We start from the raw sequence: 15,133 nt of genomic DNA on the forward strand, positions 1-15,133 counted from the left end.
TTTTGAGGAAAGGATTGTACGCCATTCCATCAATTCCTGACAAATAGTGGTTTGACTCCTTTCTGATTGGTCCACAGTACTTGTATGGGTTTCAGAAGTGTCTTCATTGCTTTTTCGTGAATTTAAGCTCCTTGTTAGAAGTCTTCGGATTTCATCGATCTTTCTTAGAAGTTCTAGCCCTACAGTTTCTTTCAAACTCATTCTCAGTGGCTTGCTTTGATGAATATCCATTAGCTTATAAGAGCATGGTTTTTGCCAGCTCACTGCCTTCTCTCAGCATTTTTGTGCAGATGTCGACACCTGTACTAACAAGAAACCAGCGAAACAGAGAGCATGTTTCCGTTTCGCACACGCTACTGCTGCTCCTTCACAAATCATCAGGTCTCATAGTTGCGTCATCAAAAGCACCTTCCCTTCCTGCGATCTTTTTCTTTATTTCGAATCGTACTCTCCCATCGTCAGTTCCGTCATACACCAAGCAAGTCTGAGTTGCAGCTCAGTTCTGGGGTTCGGTATCGCTATCAGAGCGTGTATTTTCTTGGTTTTCTTCTTTTAAATGGTGTTGTAATACTGCGCCCCACGGTAAAGTCACAAGTTGATCCACTGTTTCCGTGTGTATTTTTGAAGAGGCGAGCGTTCCATAAACCTTCTGCTTCATCGTCGTGCCCTTAATTGTTTCTTTCAAACAACACTCCATAGCATTCCATAGTCAATCGAATATGTTCAACCAGAGTTAGCTATCCTACGACGCCTCCCTTTCCGTGTTTCATGCTTGAAGCCTTGAAATCCCTGAGGATTTTCTCACAACATTGGCTGAGTGTCTATCGTCGCTCCAGTAAGTATGCGGTCACTCCTTTTGGTTTTGTAACTGGCTGATTTCAATCCTGCCATGAGGATGTGTGGCACCTTCGCTACGTCTGTCATCATTTCCGACGTGCCTGGCAATCTGTCATCGCCTTGCCCCATATCAACGGCATCTTGTACTCGTTTTCTGTAGCTGAGTTGGCAGTTATCGCTGGAGGTTCAGAGTCCACCTTCGCTTTTCCAGATTTTCTCAACATAAATTCGCTACCCAACTTCATTTTCATATCGTTGATCTTTTCAATCACCACTGTTGATCGCATTGTCCCTTTCCTCGCTCTGGTCAGATACACCAGTTCATCGTTGCTTTCTCGATGCGTCATCCTGATAGGACAGTTTGTATCACTTTCATCGGTAGCTGAACTAATGAGCAACTCACTCATTCTTACTTCACACTCATCCAATTTGCCAAGAACTTCCTCCATCAACATGGAGTGGGTCCCGTAGCACTGTACTACCGTCCAGACCTCCTCCATAAAGCAACTCTGTCCATACCACAGCATGTCCTATTCTCATGATTTCGGTGTTGAACTTCCCACTCTTCTTCCGATAGGGTTCCCAGGAAAGATACTTGGGCTGCGCATTCTGTTTTTCTCTTACGAAGAGATTCCCTCAAAAGCTTCTTCGTCATGATTTTCTCAATTACGCCAGGAGAGCTGTTCTCCGGCAAGCTATGAGCTGTTTCCGTTTCATCTCCATCTGGGAAATTGAAGTCCAGCCTTGACGCTCCACCTACACAGGATTTGACATCATCGTTTCCCGCTGGTCAGGATCCTGTTTCCTGGTCAGTACCTTCTTGCAACCTCTTCGCAGCCGAAGGCTGCCAGAGCAGGTCTGGTCAGCAGCTTCCCAGTCGTCGCCAACTTCTGAAAATCTGCCTTCCCTCTCATGATAGTTTGCGCCAGGTCTTACTTGGCCCACTCTTCTTCGAACCGTTCAGGTTTAGGAGTCGCGACGATACTCATCCGTCTCCTTGTCGATTCATTTACGTACACGAAATGCGTATACTGCAGCACGGCAGCGTTTCTGCCTACAAACTGCGTATATTGCAGCACGGAAGCGTTTCTGCCTACAAAGAAACGCTTCGACTCCGAGATTTTTGCCATTGTTATCTCGTTGGTTTCAATTGCCTTCAGTCTGGTCTTATATACTACGGAGTTTGCTCCGAGCAACAGCCAACGGATTAGGGAAAATGATGGTTTTTCTTCAGGTAGTCTCTTGCATTCATCCCAGTCCTCCATTTTTTCCCTCACTTTCTGGTACGAGGCTAGCAATCGAGGAATCCTTGTTATCTCAACATTCGTCTTATTGTAAGGTCGTAGATTCGAGAGCTTTGAGAATACTTGAAGGTGCCCCTGTCCACTTGACCCATTCGATCGCAAAAAATGTTATTGAAGTTCACGGGTCGGGCTCTGCTATTTAATCAAACCTGAGATCTTTGCTCAGTGCTTCACGCAGTTCATCCTGTCCACACCAATTGAGTTTACTCAAGTCCACTACTGAAAGGAGGTTCAGGTAGAGCATCGACCTCCTGTAAAATTCTATTTTCGGACCCGGGAATGCGAACGTCACGGCAGGACCATATATCACCATCACGAACTCGCGGACACCTCTAATTGAAACTAGGGGATCTGTTCTCATAGCTAGGCACAAGTCGGTGTGCAAGGTCATGCCTCCCACATAACGTCGCACATTTTTTCCCCTCTCAATCGTCTTAATTTCTCCTGTGCCAAAACAATTTTGCTGCACCGGGTATTGAGTTAGGGTGAGCCGCAAGTCTCGCAGCTTAGTCCAAGAGGCTGTGGCCGTTTTCATATCAAATTTCTCTACGTTCTCCCTCATTTGTTCGAGATAACGTTTTACGGTTATCAGCTCTTCTAATCTTCAATACGTTATGGCAATCAATGTCAAAAGTCCATCCAGGCGGAGGTTCTGTATGCCTTCTGCCACTAGCCCAGCAGATCCCTTTCTGAAATTCTCTGATCCGAACGTCACAAAAAGTCCTAAAATCATCACCATTGACAATTTTGTAACTGCTTTGAAAAATTCCCGTATCAGTTAGCGAGAAAGTCCAGGGTAAATGTTCGCCAGGAAGGACGCGGTCCATCCTGCTCCCAACCCGTCCAACGTTCTCACTTAACCTTTTTCTCCTCGCACGTATTCAGTCCAAATTGCATCAAGTGTCGTTTGGTTCATCCTGGCCACCAATTCAATTGATTTCTCTCCTTTGTTTTCCGCCAGGTTTAATTCGTTCACGATGTAAGCATCAATTTTTGCAGTCTTCGGTGGACCTCCTCAAAAAGCGTCCATGCCCAATACTGCTACTCGAGGAGTCAAGTGCGGCCACTTGTTCGCCTCCGGTTTTGTTCTCAAAAACTTAGCCTCCAGGTGAGGTTTCGTTTCTTTGGCGCTCTGTCTCTTCTTTTCTTTCTCCTTGACTTCCATTCCTCGGAACCACAGGTCATTGGACATATTAGCTATCAATTGGTGATCGACATCAATTGCTGGTTTTATCTTCAATTGTATGCTGAAATTAGACAGCTCAAATCCCAACACTTCGTCCAATACTAGCATGTGTAACGAGTCTTTTTTTAGTCCTTTCATGGCATTCGAGATATCTGAGTGCTGGCAATTCTGATCGGAGTGGTCTCAGAATTCTTGCTTCCACTTCCCGATTTGGGGCAGGTATTTTCACATCATAGTTTCCTTCTAAGAGGAGCCTGAGTTTTGCATACACAACTTTTAACCCGCCCGGGAGATGCTCATATCCCGGGGACAATACAAAAACTGATTTCATGGTTATTTTCTGGAATCCGCTTTCTTTCAGAGCATCCATTATCTCAGGAGACCTCTGCTATGCAAATGCTGGCTTATGCCGGCAAAAACAAACGTTTTTGGTTTTGTTTCTGTCCGTCGTTGAACCCCAATAACCATGTCGAATAGCTTCTGTGTCGAATAGTTTGACATCTAACTCGTCCAACCGCTCCTGGAACCCACGATTCATCCAGGTTTGCTCTTGAGGTTGTCAAAGTGGATCCCATTGGTATTGAATATGGCCTGATCCCGAGTTCTGCACTCAGATTCTAGGTCCATCAGAATCATTCGTCCTGCATTGCGACTCTTCAGATTATGCTCTATGTTGTTCCACCTCACGACTCTCTCATTTTGTCTTCGTTTTGTAGCTAGCTGTGTTTTCACATTAATTGATACCATATCTGAAATTCTAGACACGTTATTAGTGCCTATCAAAATCGTCACTTTTACAATTTCGCCAGGGTTCATCAACTCGACCATTTGATACACCTGGGCTACTGTTGCACATCCGAATGCCATCACCGTTTTGATCCGTGAGGTTCTCAAAATCTGTAACACTCTCACAAGGCTGCCACCCAATATCAAATGCGATGTGCCAAGAATTGGCGGTTGCATGTGTATGACTGGACTCCAAATTGATCCATTGAAGCATGCTCGCGAATCCGTGTCGATGACTCTCGTCAAGCTATTTTTTATCTGTTTTTTTTTCTCTACGTCCAGTACTCGTGACATTTTCTTCACCTCCCTGATGTTTCTAGTGGAAGTTTTTTTCTGACTCTGTTATTGTAGCAGCTTCAGTTCCTACTTTCTTAATCACTTCCGAGGAGAGCTCTACTCTTCCGGTGTCATCAATTGTTCCAGAGGGTGCATTCACACCGGAACCTGGCACATTCCTGTTGGCCATAAGTCGACCAGCGGCTTTCACCAGCTGCCTCATCGATCTCGCAAAAACTGGATTGCCCAGGATGTTGCTTGCGTCCGCGATTGTTACTCTACCGGTCTTTGTTGACACTTAGACTTCGGTCGTTCGAATCAGCTCTCTAGGTGTCAGGAGCTCCATTGGCGATTGCCCACGGGGAACGTTCTCGCAGCTAACGGTCGTTCCACTTTTGCCTCGCCCATTTGTTCTGATTGCTCTTTAAACTCCTTCCTTAAGCGTTTTATCCCTTCTCCTTGCTTCTTGTTGCAGTCGTTGAACAGTCTCATCCACAATTCTCTATCTTCATGAGTTCTCGTCAAGGTTTTTCTCACTCGGTACAACTCGTCTCTCGTCTCGTTTAGTTTTTCTATTGTCTTCTATTCTCGTTTGTACTTCTTCTTCCACTTTGGCGCTCTTACCAGGCACTGCATCTTTCAACTGTGAGCTAGACGAGGCAACCTCGCTGCTCAATTTTTTTTGGTAAAAAGCTGGAAAACTTGATGCCTACTCCGCAAGCTGGGCCTAGGCCTGGTTGGGAGAGGCATCTCTCCAGGCTGGTACGTTCTCGTGGTACTCAACCCAGGTTCGTGCGCTGGGTCGCTTCCAGAGAACGCTCCCTATCTCATGACCCGCAGGCTTGGGCGGTGCAACACTCCCCGTTCGCATCAAGCTTCAATCAGCAAGACTTCCCTGGGGCGGTCTCCACTGTTGTCATGCCCAAGGATGTTCGTCAGAGCAGCCGTCAACCTGACTAACTCTGGCTCATCCTAGGCGTATTCTCCTTCCAGTAGCCGTTAAAGGAGCTCGTCTATGACTGGCCCTACGTAGGCCTCGGCCAAATGCATTAATTCATTAAGGTTGTCCGTGATTCATTTCGTTCGGTTAACTGATTTTGATAAATTGATTCGCGAAAGGTTGAAATTTAGAAATTAATTTCGATCAATCAGGCACTATAAACGAAAACATGACTATCAACTCTGTCACTATTGCTTCAAATTCACATAAAAATGTTTATATAATCTAAAATCTTGGAAGTTGTTATAAGAGTGAACAGTGCTGGAATTGCTGTTTGAGCAGTCGTGGTCACGAACCCTTCCAAGACCATAAGCCTATTATCAGAATCAGAACACAACTTACACTCAACCTATTCTCAACATCTCCTTAAACATTTTATCTTATGTAGATAAACTTCTATGCAGTCGTCCTCTGTTTGGGGTCTTCTCAGGGACAAAACCAAATTTTCTGGGTCCACGTGTTGCTTTTCCGTTGCCCTCGTCAAAAAAAGCATAGATACTTCCTTGGTAATATGGGAGCCACCAGTGGTAAAGCTGTTACAGCCCCTACTCCTAGTCTTTGCTTCAATAAAAACTCTATACACTTGTTATATTGCCTGAAATCGGCTGCTAAGGCTGTTTTAAGAATCATATCCACGGAGATAGCTATAGGACATGTCCTATCCGGCAGTATAAAATCGCAATATGTCAAAATTATACTACTAGAGTATTCACTCGGCAAGTTAATATATGACTCTATTACTCTGCCTATATCTGGTTTCTCAGGTTTCATAGCGGATAGTTGAGGTTGGATACAGGAATGAAAAATGGCCCTTTCTGGGCTGCCCAGGAAGGATAACTTTTGTCATTCTTTTGTACTTTTTGCTCTCACAAATGACTGCTGTTGTTCGTAGTGAAACTCTTTTGGTTTCGACCGATCGTCAAGCCATTCGTTGTCCTATTCGACGTCAACGTCTACTTCCTGTATAGCAATTATCTCATCCAGACCCACTAGATCATCAGGTCTATCCTGTCCACTACGAAGTCGTCCCGTAAGGATTATAATTTTTCGCAGGTCTTTCCAACCACTTTGTCGCGTCTCCATCGAAAAAGGTAGATCCGGTTCGATGTTCCTGGGAATCTCTATCTGCTCGGGGTTTTTCCAGTCCTCTTATGCATAGGGTAAATTTAAAAACCCGCCTCAATTGTTTTATTAGGATCGAGGTCCAACGGCGGACTCGTTCCTTCTTCCAGTACCACATTCCCATCGTTTTTTTCCATAGTGCCATTTTCATTGACTTCGCACGCAGGGTCCATCATCAAGTAAACACCCTCCTCCATGTCTTCTGTTATACATCAGTCTTCAGTGGGTGGATTATGTGGTTTGATTTTCTCAAAGTGTGCAGCTCGGCCCGTGCTCATACTATGAAAACGTCCCTATTGATCTACCTCATTTCTCATAAATGGCCTCTTTCTTAAAACTGTTTGGTAGGATTACGGTCTGAAAAACCCACACGTAGTCTCCTACTGAGTAAGTTTATGCTCCAGCTGCTTTACCGCCAAGCTATTTCTTCTGTCTCGCCTGAGCTTGTTGCATATTGCGTCTACACAAGTCAATGAGCTCCTGCTGACGTCTTATCACATATCTGACATAGCCTTGTGGCGACGTCTTCTTGCCTTCATACTCGAGGTAAAAGAAAATTAGGGGCAAATCTTTTTCATGCCCAGTCAACAACATGTGTGGACTAATTACTGTAGTGGAGAGCTGCGTACTGTTGTAAGCTCCCAATACTTGTTGAAAAAATTTGTCCCCATGCTTCGGGAACAATACACCATCAGCATCGACACCAGAGTCCGATTTTGTCTCTCTACTAAGCCATTTTTCTGGTTATGCTAGGTCGTACAATAAGCCTGGGCTACTTGAGCACTTCTCGTGAGCTCCTTTGTAAACTCTCCTACAAAAGCAGTTCCATTATCTGACTGTAACGTCATCGGGCAACCATATCTAGCTATACAAGTTTTGATCAGATGATCGCAAGTCCCTTCGGCTGAGGCCCTTATGCAGGGCAAAGCTTCTGCAAACTTGGTTAACTGGTCAATCATCACCAAGACCTGGTTGTAACCACTGTCATTCACATCTTCTGATGATCAATATGCACCACTTCATTAAATTCGGATGACTCGATTGACTGAAATGCGAATCGCGATTTCCTAGGATCTTTCAGCTGCTGGCATGACAGACATGCCGTGACACATTTTTCACAAGCCTTCTTCTCCCAGGACACTCAAAGCGTTTCAAGATCCTCTGATACATTTTATCAATCCCTTGATGGCCCATCTGAGTAGTATATGTCGGGGCAGTTTGAGGGGCAGGGTGCGGACCCCCATGTATTAACATAGGCTATAGAGTATCCGGTCTGCACCCTATGTATTAACATAGCTTATAATTATCCCAAGGTATTAAGATGGGGAATAGGTTTCCCAATGTATTAAGATACGAGGTTTCAGATGGTAAGATGGTAAGTTTTTTTTCAGCGCCCGAACTTCCCATGTATAGATTTCCCTATGTCTAAAAATTTCATTGTAGGGAAATAAGAATTCATTAGGGAATATGATTCCTAATGTATTACGATGGTAGGTATCAGATGGTAAGATGGTAAAGTTTCAGATGGTAAGTTTCAAAAAAATTTTGGCACCCGAGTTTTTTGGAGCTCGATTTTGCCAATACTTGCGTTTCTTAGTCAATTTCTACAATTTGTGGTATGTAAGGGCTATCTTGTCTTACAAACTTTCGGTATGGTAAGTTTCATTAGGTAAGTTTCAGAAAATTTTCTGATATTTTTTTAAGTTTTACTTGCAAATACATTTTCATCTTGAAAAAACAATTTTATATTAAAAAATCGAAAAAAAATTGGATGGTAAGTTTAAGATGGTAAATTTCGACAAAAATTAAGTTTCGATTTAGAGTATGGGATCATAAACTAATATATCACAGAATATTTTTTTTCTTTAAAGAGTCTTTTAAATTCTTATTTCATGTTATTTATTTTCCCTCAGGTTATCTGGGGAAAATTGTCAAGACAGGATTATCTTTGACAGGTTAGTTATTCCGCTCCACGGGATATCAGGGGAATCTTGACAGCTCCTCACGGTTGACTAATTTTATATCCCAATTAATCTTTTTACCCCAGGTTATCTGGAGAACGGATGACAGGTTCATTACACTTATTAATTTTATGACTTATTTTATCTTTTTTCACATAATTATCTCACTTATTTTTACCTCAACTGGTTTATTTATTCTGTCATATATCTTGCTACGATTCATTTCAGTTCTCTTTCATCACTTTGTCTTTAATCTTTAAAAAATTCTTTGAAATTTCCAAATTTTCCAAAAAATTATCATCCAAATTTATCAATTGCTCTACCACGTTAAAAGTTTACACTGAGAAAACTAAAGTATCATTTTTTTTTGGTTCTTATATTTTTGTGTCATAATTTTTCCATCTTTCTCAGAGTAAAAATTTAAGAAAATTATACAATTTACTAGAAGTTGGTTACAATTTTCGTAAATTTATCTACTCTATCGTTAATTCTTTCAATTGGGGGACTACAACATCCATATTCCATCATCATTCTCCGTATTTCATCAAAGGGTTAGTTGCTAAGATGCTTTTCGTAAAAAATTTAAGGAATTTAAAAAGTTAAATTACATAAATAATCCAACAATTCACTACATCGTATAGTAAAATTACTGCAAAAACTTACACTTACATAAAAAAATGCACTTTTACATAAAATTACTGATAAAATTCAAAACATACACATCATGAACATTATTCAAGTTCTTCTGGAAGAATTTAAAAAGGAGAAAGGCTGAATCAATTGCGTAAAAACCACACAAATTATTTGTCTTTTGTAGCTTTCGAGGAACCATTCGTCGAAACTTTTTCGTCAAAAAGGGGTAAGAAGATCTCTTTCTTCCCAAAGAATCTGCAAAGTAGTAGCTTTCATCCAGTCGAGCAATCATAATCCAGTGTTCTCCTCTAGCATTGCTTGGGGCTGAGTTAATTATTGCAAAAGAGTATTTTGTTAATTGAGGTACTGTATCAGAAGGGTATGATCCCATGTACTTGAACCTGAGCTCTGGAATTCTTTCAAAAATTTGCAGTAAAGAAGAATTATCCATCTTTGCAATTGTAGTCTGATTTAAAGCTAAAAATGAAATTGAAAGTTTGATAGTGTAGTTTAGGTTAGAAAAAGAAAGAACAATGACTTACACACATTTAGGAATTGAATCAACAAAGTCCCATACACAAGCCTTATATAGTGGGCAAAATTTATTGAATACTGTGTTACAGTCTAGGTTGAAGAAGTGTCTCGGGTTTTCAACTAAACAGCATTCCTTCTCTATTTTCTCTGGAGCTTTAGGTCTGAAGAAAAATAAAATGGATAGTACAGAGATAATAACAAAGAAAAGCCCCAAAAAAGTTACAATTTTTTTATAGGAACCTGAAAACTCAAAAAATTAAACATTTTTAGCGACTGTTCCGAATTTGTCAATTTGAATTTTTGATAGTCTTTCTCCCAAGACTATCACTTCCGTAACTTGCTCCTAGGGAAATTGGAAAAACGTTTCTAATCTCAAGCTTTCTCCACTAAGTTCTGGATAATGCAACTGTTCAGCTGCATCCTGTAGTGAAGTCAAGTCGAAAACTAGAATATAGTGATTTTGAAAATCATTCATAGGAAGAGCCGGAAAGTCTTCCTCAAACTGCATTGCTTTCATTGTTGTAACACAGGGACGACAAGGAGAAGTTGTATCTAATGAAATAATTGCTCTTCCACCCCGAATAATTCTAAGCTCTCTTAAATGAAATTGTTGATAATTGAAAGGATTTTCATGAAAAGATCCCGCAACAGCCGAATTTGTATTCATTGCAACAGCTACCATTCTGATTGGGGCATTATTGAAAACATTTTGCTGAATAAACTGATTTTGACGAGATGGAATGATAAAGGTTCTTGCTATAGTTTCCATGTAATTGTAATGAGCAGGTTCCCTTTCCAGATTCCATTGCAAATATTGATGATTAGGTTCAGCTACTAAAATTCTTCTTGGAAACAGTGAACAATCGACAATTTTCAGACTAACATTTGGATTATCAGACAGCATGTAAAAATTAGGTCTAGCTCGAAAAAGTTTAATTCGAATTTTTGTTTTTGGTAGTAATATTTTTTCACAAGTAAACAAGTCAATGGCGAGCCTCCCATAGAGTGAAAAAGTTATCCCTGTTCCCAAGGAATTTGCACTATCAGTGAATGGATGCATATCAAATGCAACAGGATATTCTTCAAAACTATACCCATGACAAGCAAGTATTCCTTTATTGCTAACTGCTGACGAGTTGAATTCGTTCGATATCTGTGCCTTATATAAACCATTGGCATTGTAAACCATTGTATTATCAAAATGAATTTCACAGTTAGATAATGGAGAATGTAGTAGATTGTTTACATAAGTTAGGTAAGTTTGGGGTTCCTCATCTGAATCTTCCTCCGATTTTGCTTTATGTTCTGCTTTTTCTTTATTAAAAGCTTCAAACAATCATCCTTTGAATAATTGAAGCTTTAAACTGAGGTGGGTATCACGCATATCCAAACAAAGATTACGGTCCGTCTCAAGTTCAAACTCAATACTGCTTTCATCTAGAGAAGTACTGGGAAATACTTCTTGTATGTATGATGAAATTATTGTTTCCAAAACTGGGACTTTATCAAAAATTTCCAAAGAAGAATTTGTAAATGCTCTGTACTGAATATGACTACTTTTAATTACACTGATTTTATCTTGTCAAAAATGTCTTTGCGAGAGCGACTGATTTTTGAACTACTTTTTCGAGAAATGGTTCTTCTTGTTCTACGCTTGGATTTCTTTTTTCCACCGCCCAACTGTTTTCGAACTGTTTTTGTTCAAACATCTTTTGCAAACGTTTTGAGCTCTTTTCGTCCACTGACAACTTCTCCAATCTCAGGAGCAGCAATTTCAAATAAATCAGCTCCGATTCTTTTTGCAGCTGGGACTATATATTTTTTAATAAAAGGAATTGCAGTTCTCCCAAGAGTTTGTGCAAGAGCAACAAAACCTCTTCCACGCTGTCTTGCATGTCCACAAAAGATAGGAAAATTAAATGGACTTTGAGCAACCATTTCCTATGAAGTATAAATCAAAAATGATTATCCGAAATCTTGCGAAACAAGAGAACAACTCGTTTAACTCCTACGGACACAAGAGGAATTTTTTCACCCGTAGTATCCCTTAATTCTATTTTTATGCTGTGGAAAGAGTTTTTTAATAGTTTTTTAAATTGTAGATTTGTAAAGGATTGATAATTCATGTACTGTCCTGTAGATATTATGTCTCCATTTTTTACTTTGGAAATGAAAGGAATACAACGCAGTAATGGAGTTTTTGTATCGCCTAGCATATTATATACTATAATATCACTATAAATCATTAAGGAATGTATTCTTATAATGTCGTAAGAATACTGAGGATAATGTGGTCCTTTTCCTTTGATTATAACACCTGTCTGATTTTGTTCTAAATCACAACCAAAAATGTGACTCAAATCAGCACTTTGAATTATAAACACTAATTGATCCTCAGGTAAATGAATGGCAATTTTTTGTGTAATCTTATCTACTGATACATAGATTCCGTTATATTCATATTTTTGTGCGCCTATACGTTTTCGAACTTGTCATTCATGGCTACAACTATATCAACAATGCTTGGATACAATCCAGGTTCAATATGTATCGGTTGAATCTTTCTTTTTTCCTCAGGACTTTCTCGTCCATCTATGACAGTAAACTTCCCCTTTGTAACGTTTTGATACAATGAAGGGTACGATTTTTCTGAAATAGCAACCTCCCATTCTCCTTTTAGATGTATTTGTTCCGGTAGAAAATTTGTAAAGGAGCTAAGACTATTATTCGGATAACAATTAAAAGAAGCATTAGAAACTAGCTCAATAGTAAAAGAATCCATGACAACTGATCGATAGAAACTCAATTTAAAAAATGACTTACCACTAATCTGATCATTTTTTCAGCTCTTTTCTATAAATTTTTCCTAGAAATTCTTCTTTTTGGAGATCTTTGATGTATGTAGGAGTTTTTTTTGTAGATATTGCCGAAATTTCAAAAATTTCATCTGTAAACTGTGGCTTGTATCCTTTTCGGAACGGAATATCATTTTTCGAAGTTCTAACTCTATCAACAATTCTGAATTTTGGACTAGTATATTTCTTGAATGATTTGTTATACAATATTGATAAAAAATCACTGTTTTTCACATCTCTGGGAGATTTTCCAATTGATGAATTTTTGCGGCAGTTCAATGTAGAAACAAATTGCTGCAATTTGGGGACAAATTTTTTACCATGATCTTCAATGTAATGATATATTATATGTTTTAAAGACTGAACTGCTCTCTCTGCAAATGCAATTTTTGTTTCACTCATTGTTGAGTAAACTTCAATGTCTTTCTCCTTGCAAAACTTTTTAAAAGTTCTCCCATATTCTGTTCCTTTATCAACCCAAAGTTTTTCAGGAGTGTTTTTTCGAGAAATCTTGTAAAGTTTGTAAAGTGTCTTTGGCATACTTTGTTTTCATTGTTTGAACTCTGACAAATCTCAAAAAAAATATCTACAGCAACTAATAAATACTTGACTCCATTGTTTTGACTAGCTAACTTCTCTACAAAAGCCAAGTCCATACACCAGATTTCATTGATATAATTAGAAAACGCTTGAAGTCTTCGGAAAGAACTGATTGGTGGACCAATTTTTGTATACGATGTCTTGGTTTGTAAAAACTTTTCTACTTTTTTTTTTGATAAACCACTCGCTTTACTCAAGTTTTGAATAGAACCGTATGCAGCTCTGCCCCTAGAATACAATCTGTTTAGTCTTACTTTTTCAGATTTTGAAAGGGATCCAAGTTCCTCTATCTTTTGCTTTGGCATTCTTGTTAATAACAAGTTTAGGAGGAAGTTGAGTTGCTTCCAAAATAGTAAAGTAAATATCTGAAAAATTGGTATTTTTTCGCTTTAATGCACACAGAAAGTCTGCAATAGATTCTTTTGTATCTCGATTACCTAATATAATATTGTCTGAATGGCTGAGTTTGATTCTAGGAGAATTCAAAATTAAATCAATAATATGCTTATTGTTGCTCGTTTTCAACCTCGCATTTAAATCACTGTAAACAGAATCAAAATTTTTTGGTACAATCTCCTCTTTTTCTTGCTTTTGTTCCAATTTTTGTTTTCTTGGAAGTGTAGTTTGTGATTGATAAACTGAGTACGGAATTAAAACAAACTGTTCCATACTATGTCAATCGTTTGATGACAAAAGGGGTGATGATAGATATCAATTGTAACCCTTTAGTTTAACTTAAAATAATTCTTCTTTTGTGTAGAGGAGTTCTTTTTTGTCTTAGTTCTGAAATTTCTTTTCGATATTTTACTACGTCTTCTTTCCGAAGATCTCGAAGCTCTCCTCTTAATAGTTTTACTAAACACTCGCTCAGAAACTGAATGAAATCTTTTGGGCAAATGAGAATGAATTGGTTTCGAAGCCTTATGGAAAATCTTTGAAATATTGGGAGAATAGAGACGTATTGTGTACTCATCGTCCAAAAACTTTGTCTCTATTCCAGCTGGTAAGTAAAATTTTGTTAGAACTGAGCCACTATTAGTGCAATACCTAAGTGAACCAACTGTTTTTGGGGTTAAATCAATAAGTAAATGACCATAAGGAACGGATGTTGCATCTTGATACCACTCTTTCACTTGAGATCCTAGATCTAGTTGTTGACTTAAATTATTGATTTGTAAAACATCCCTCGGCGACTTGAACAAGACTATGTGTGTATTTTGTAACTCTACATCTCTTCCTAATTTGCTTTGATGAAATAAATTGTGTTTATTGTATATTGTATTCAGACCCCTGTGTCTCCCAGCAGTAGCAATTTTTACAAATTGCTTAGAGTTTGAAATTTCTTCACAAGAGTCATCAAATATAAGCAAATGCTTAGTTCCATTATTGGGGAGATTTTCAATCCAGTCAAAATCTACTCCTCGGATAAATTTAAAGTTTTTTCTTTGCATTTGGCTATAAAGAGGTTGATAATGTTGATAAAAACAAAAAACTTTGTCGAATGCTGGTTGAAAAGTAACAATTTTCAACCAATCAAAAATAAGATGAAATTTTTCAGATCCACTTGGTCCAATTAGGGAAATAAAAATTCGTTCTTTGGTCGATATTATTTTATTCATAGCTTTGGAGAAGGTAGAATATAACCGACTGTACTTGATAATATAGCTACCCAAACTGCTGTTTCTTCACATGTTGTGGATAACATAATTCGAACGATTGCACATACTAGCATCAAAACTATAACAAAAAATTGGCACAAAAAAACTAAAAAAGATCTATTACATGTACGTCCAAACAATTTCCATGATTTTCATTCATGATTTTCTTCATCAAAAACACAATTTCCTAAATTTACGGGCTTGTCACATTGATCGACCATCTTAACTCTAAAAAGAAAAAGAAGACAATGAAATTTAATTAAAGTTTGAAAATGGTAGTAACTTAAGAATAATATAAATTACAATTTGTTTAAAAAAACATCAAGTCCATGTTCCGTATGCAAATGCTTTTCTTTCTGCATAGTGAAGAATTTTTGCATG

The sequence above is a fragment of the Symsagittifera roscoffensis genome, chromosome 1, assembly GCF_963678635.1.
Source record: "Symsagittifera roscoffensis chromosome 1, txSymRosc1.1, whole genome shotgun sequence".
Taxonomy (NCBI): domain Eukaryota; kingdom Metazoa; phylum Xenacoelomorpha; order Acoela; family Convolutidae; genus Symsagittifera; species Symsagittifera roscoffensis.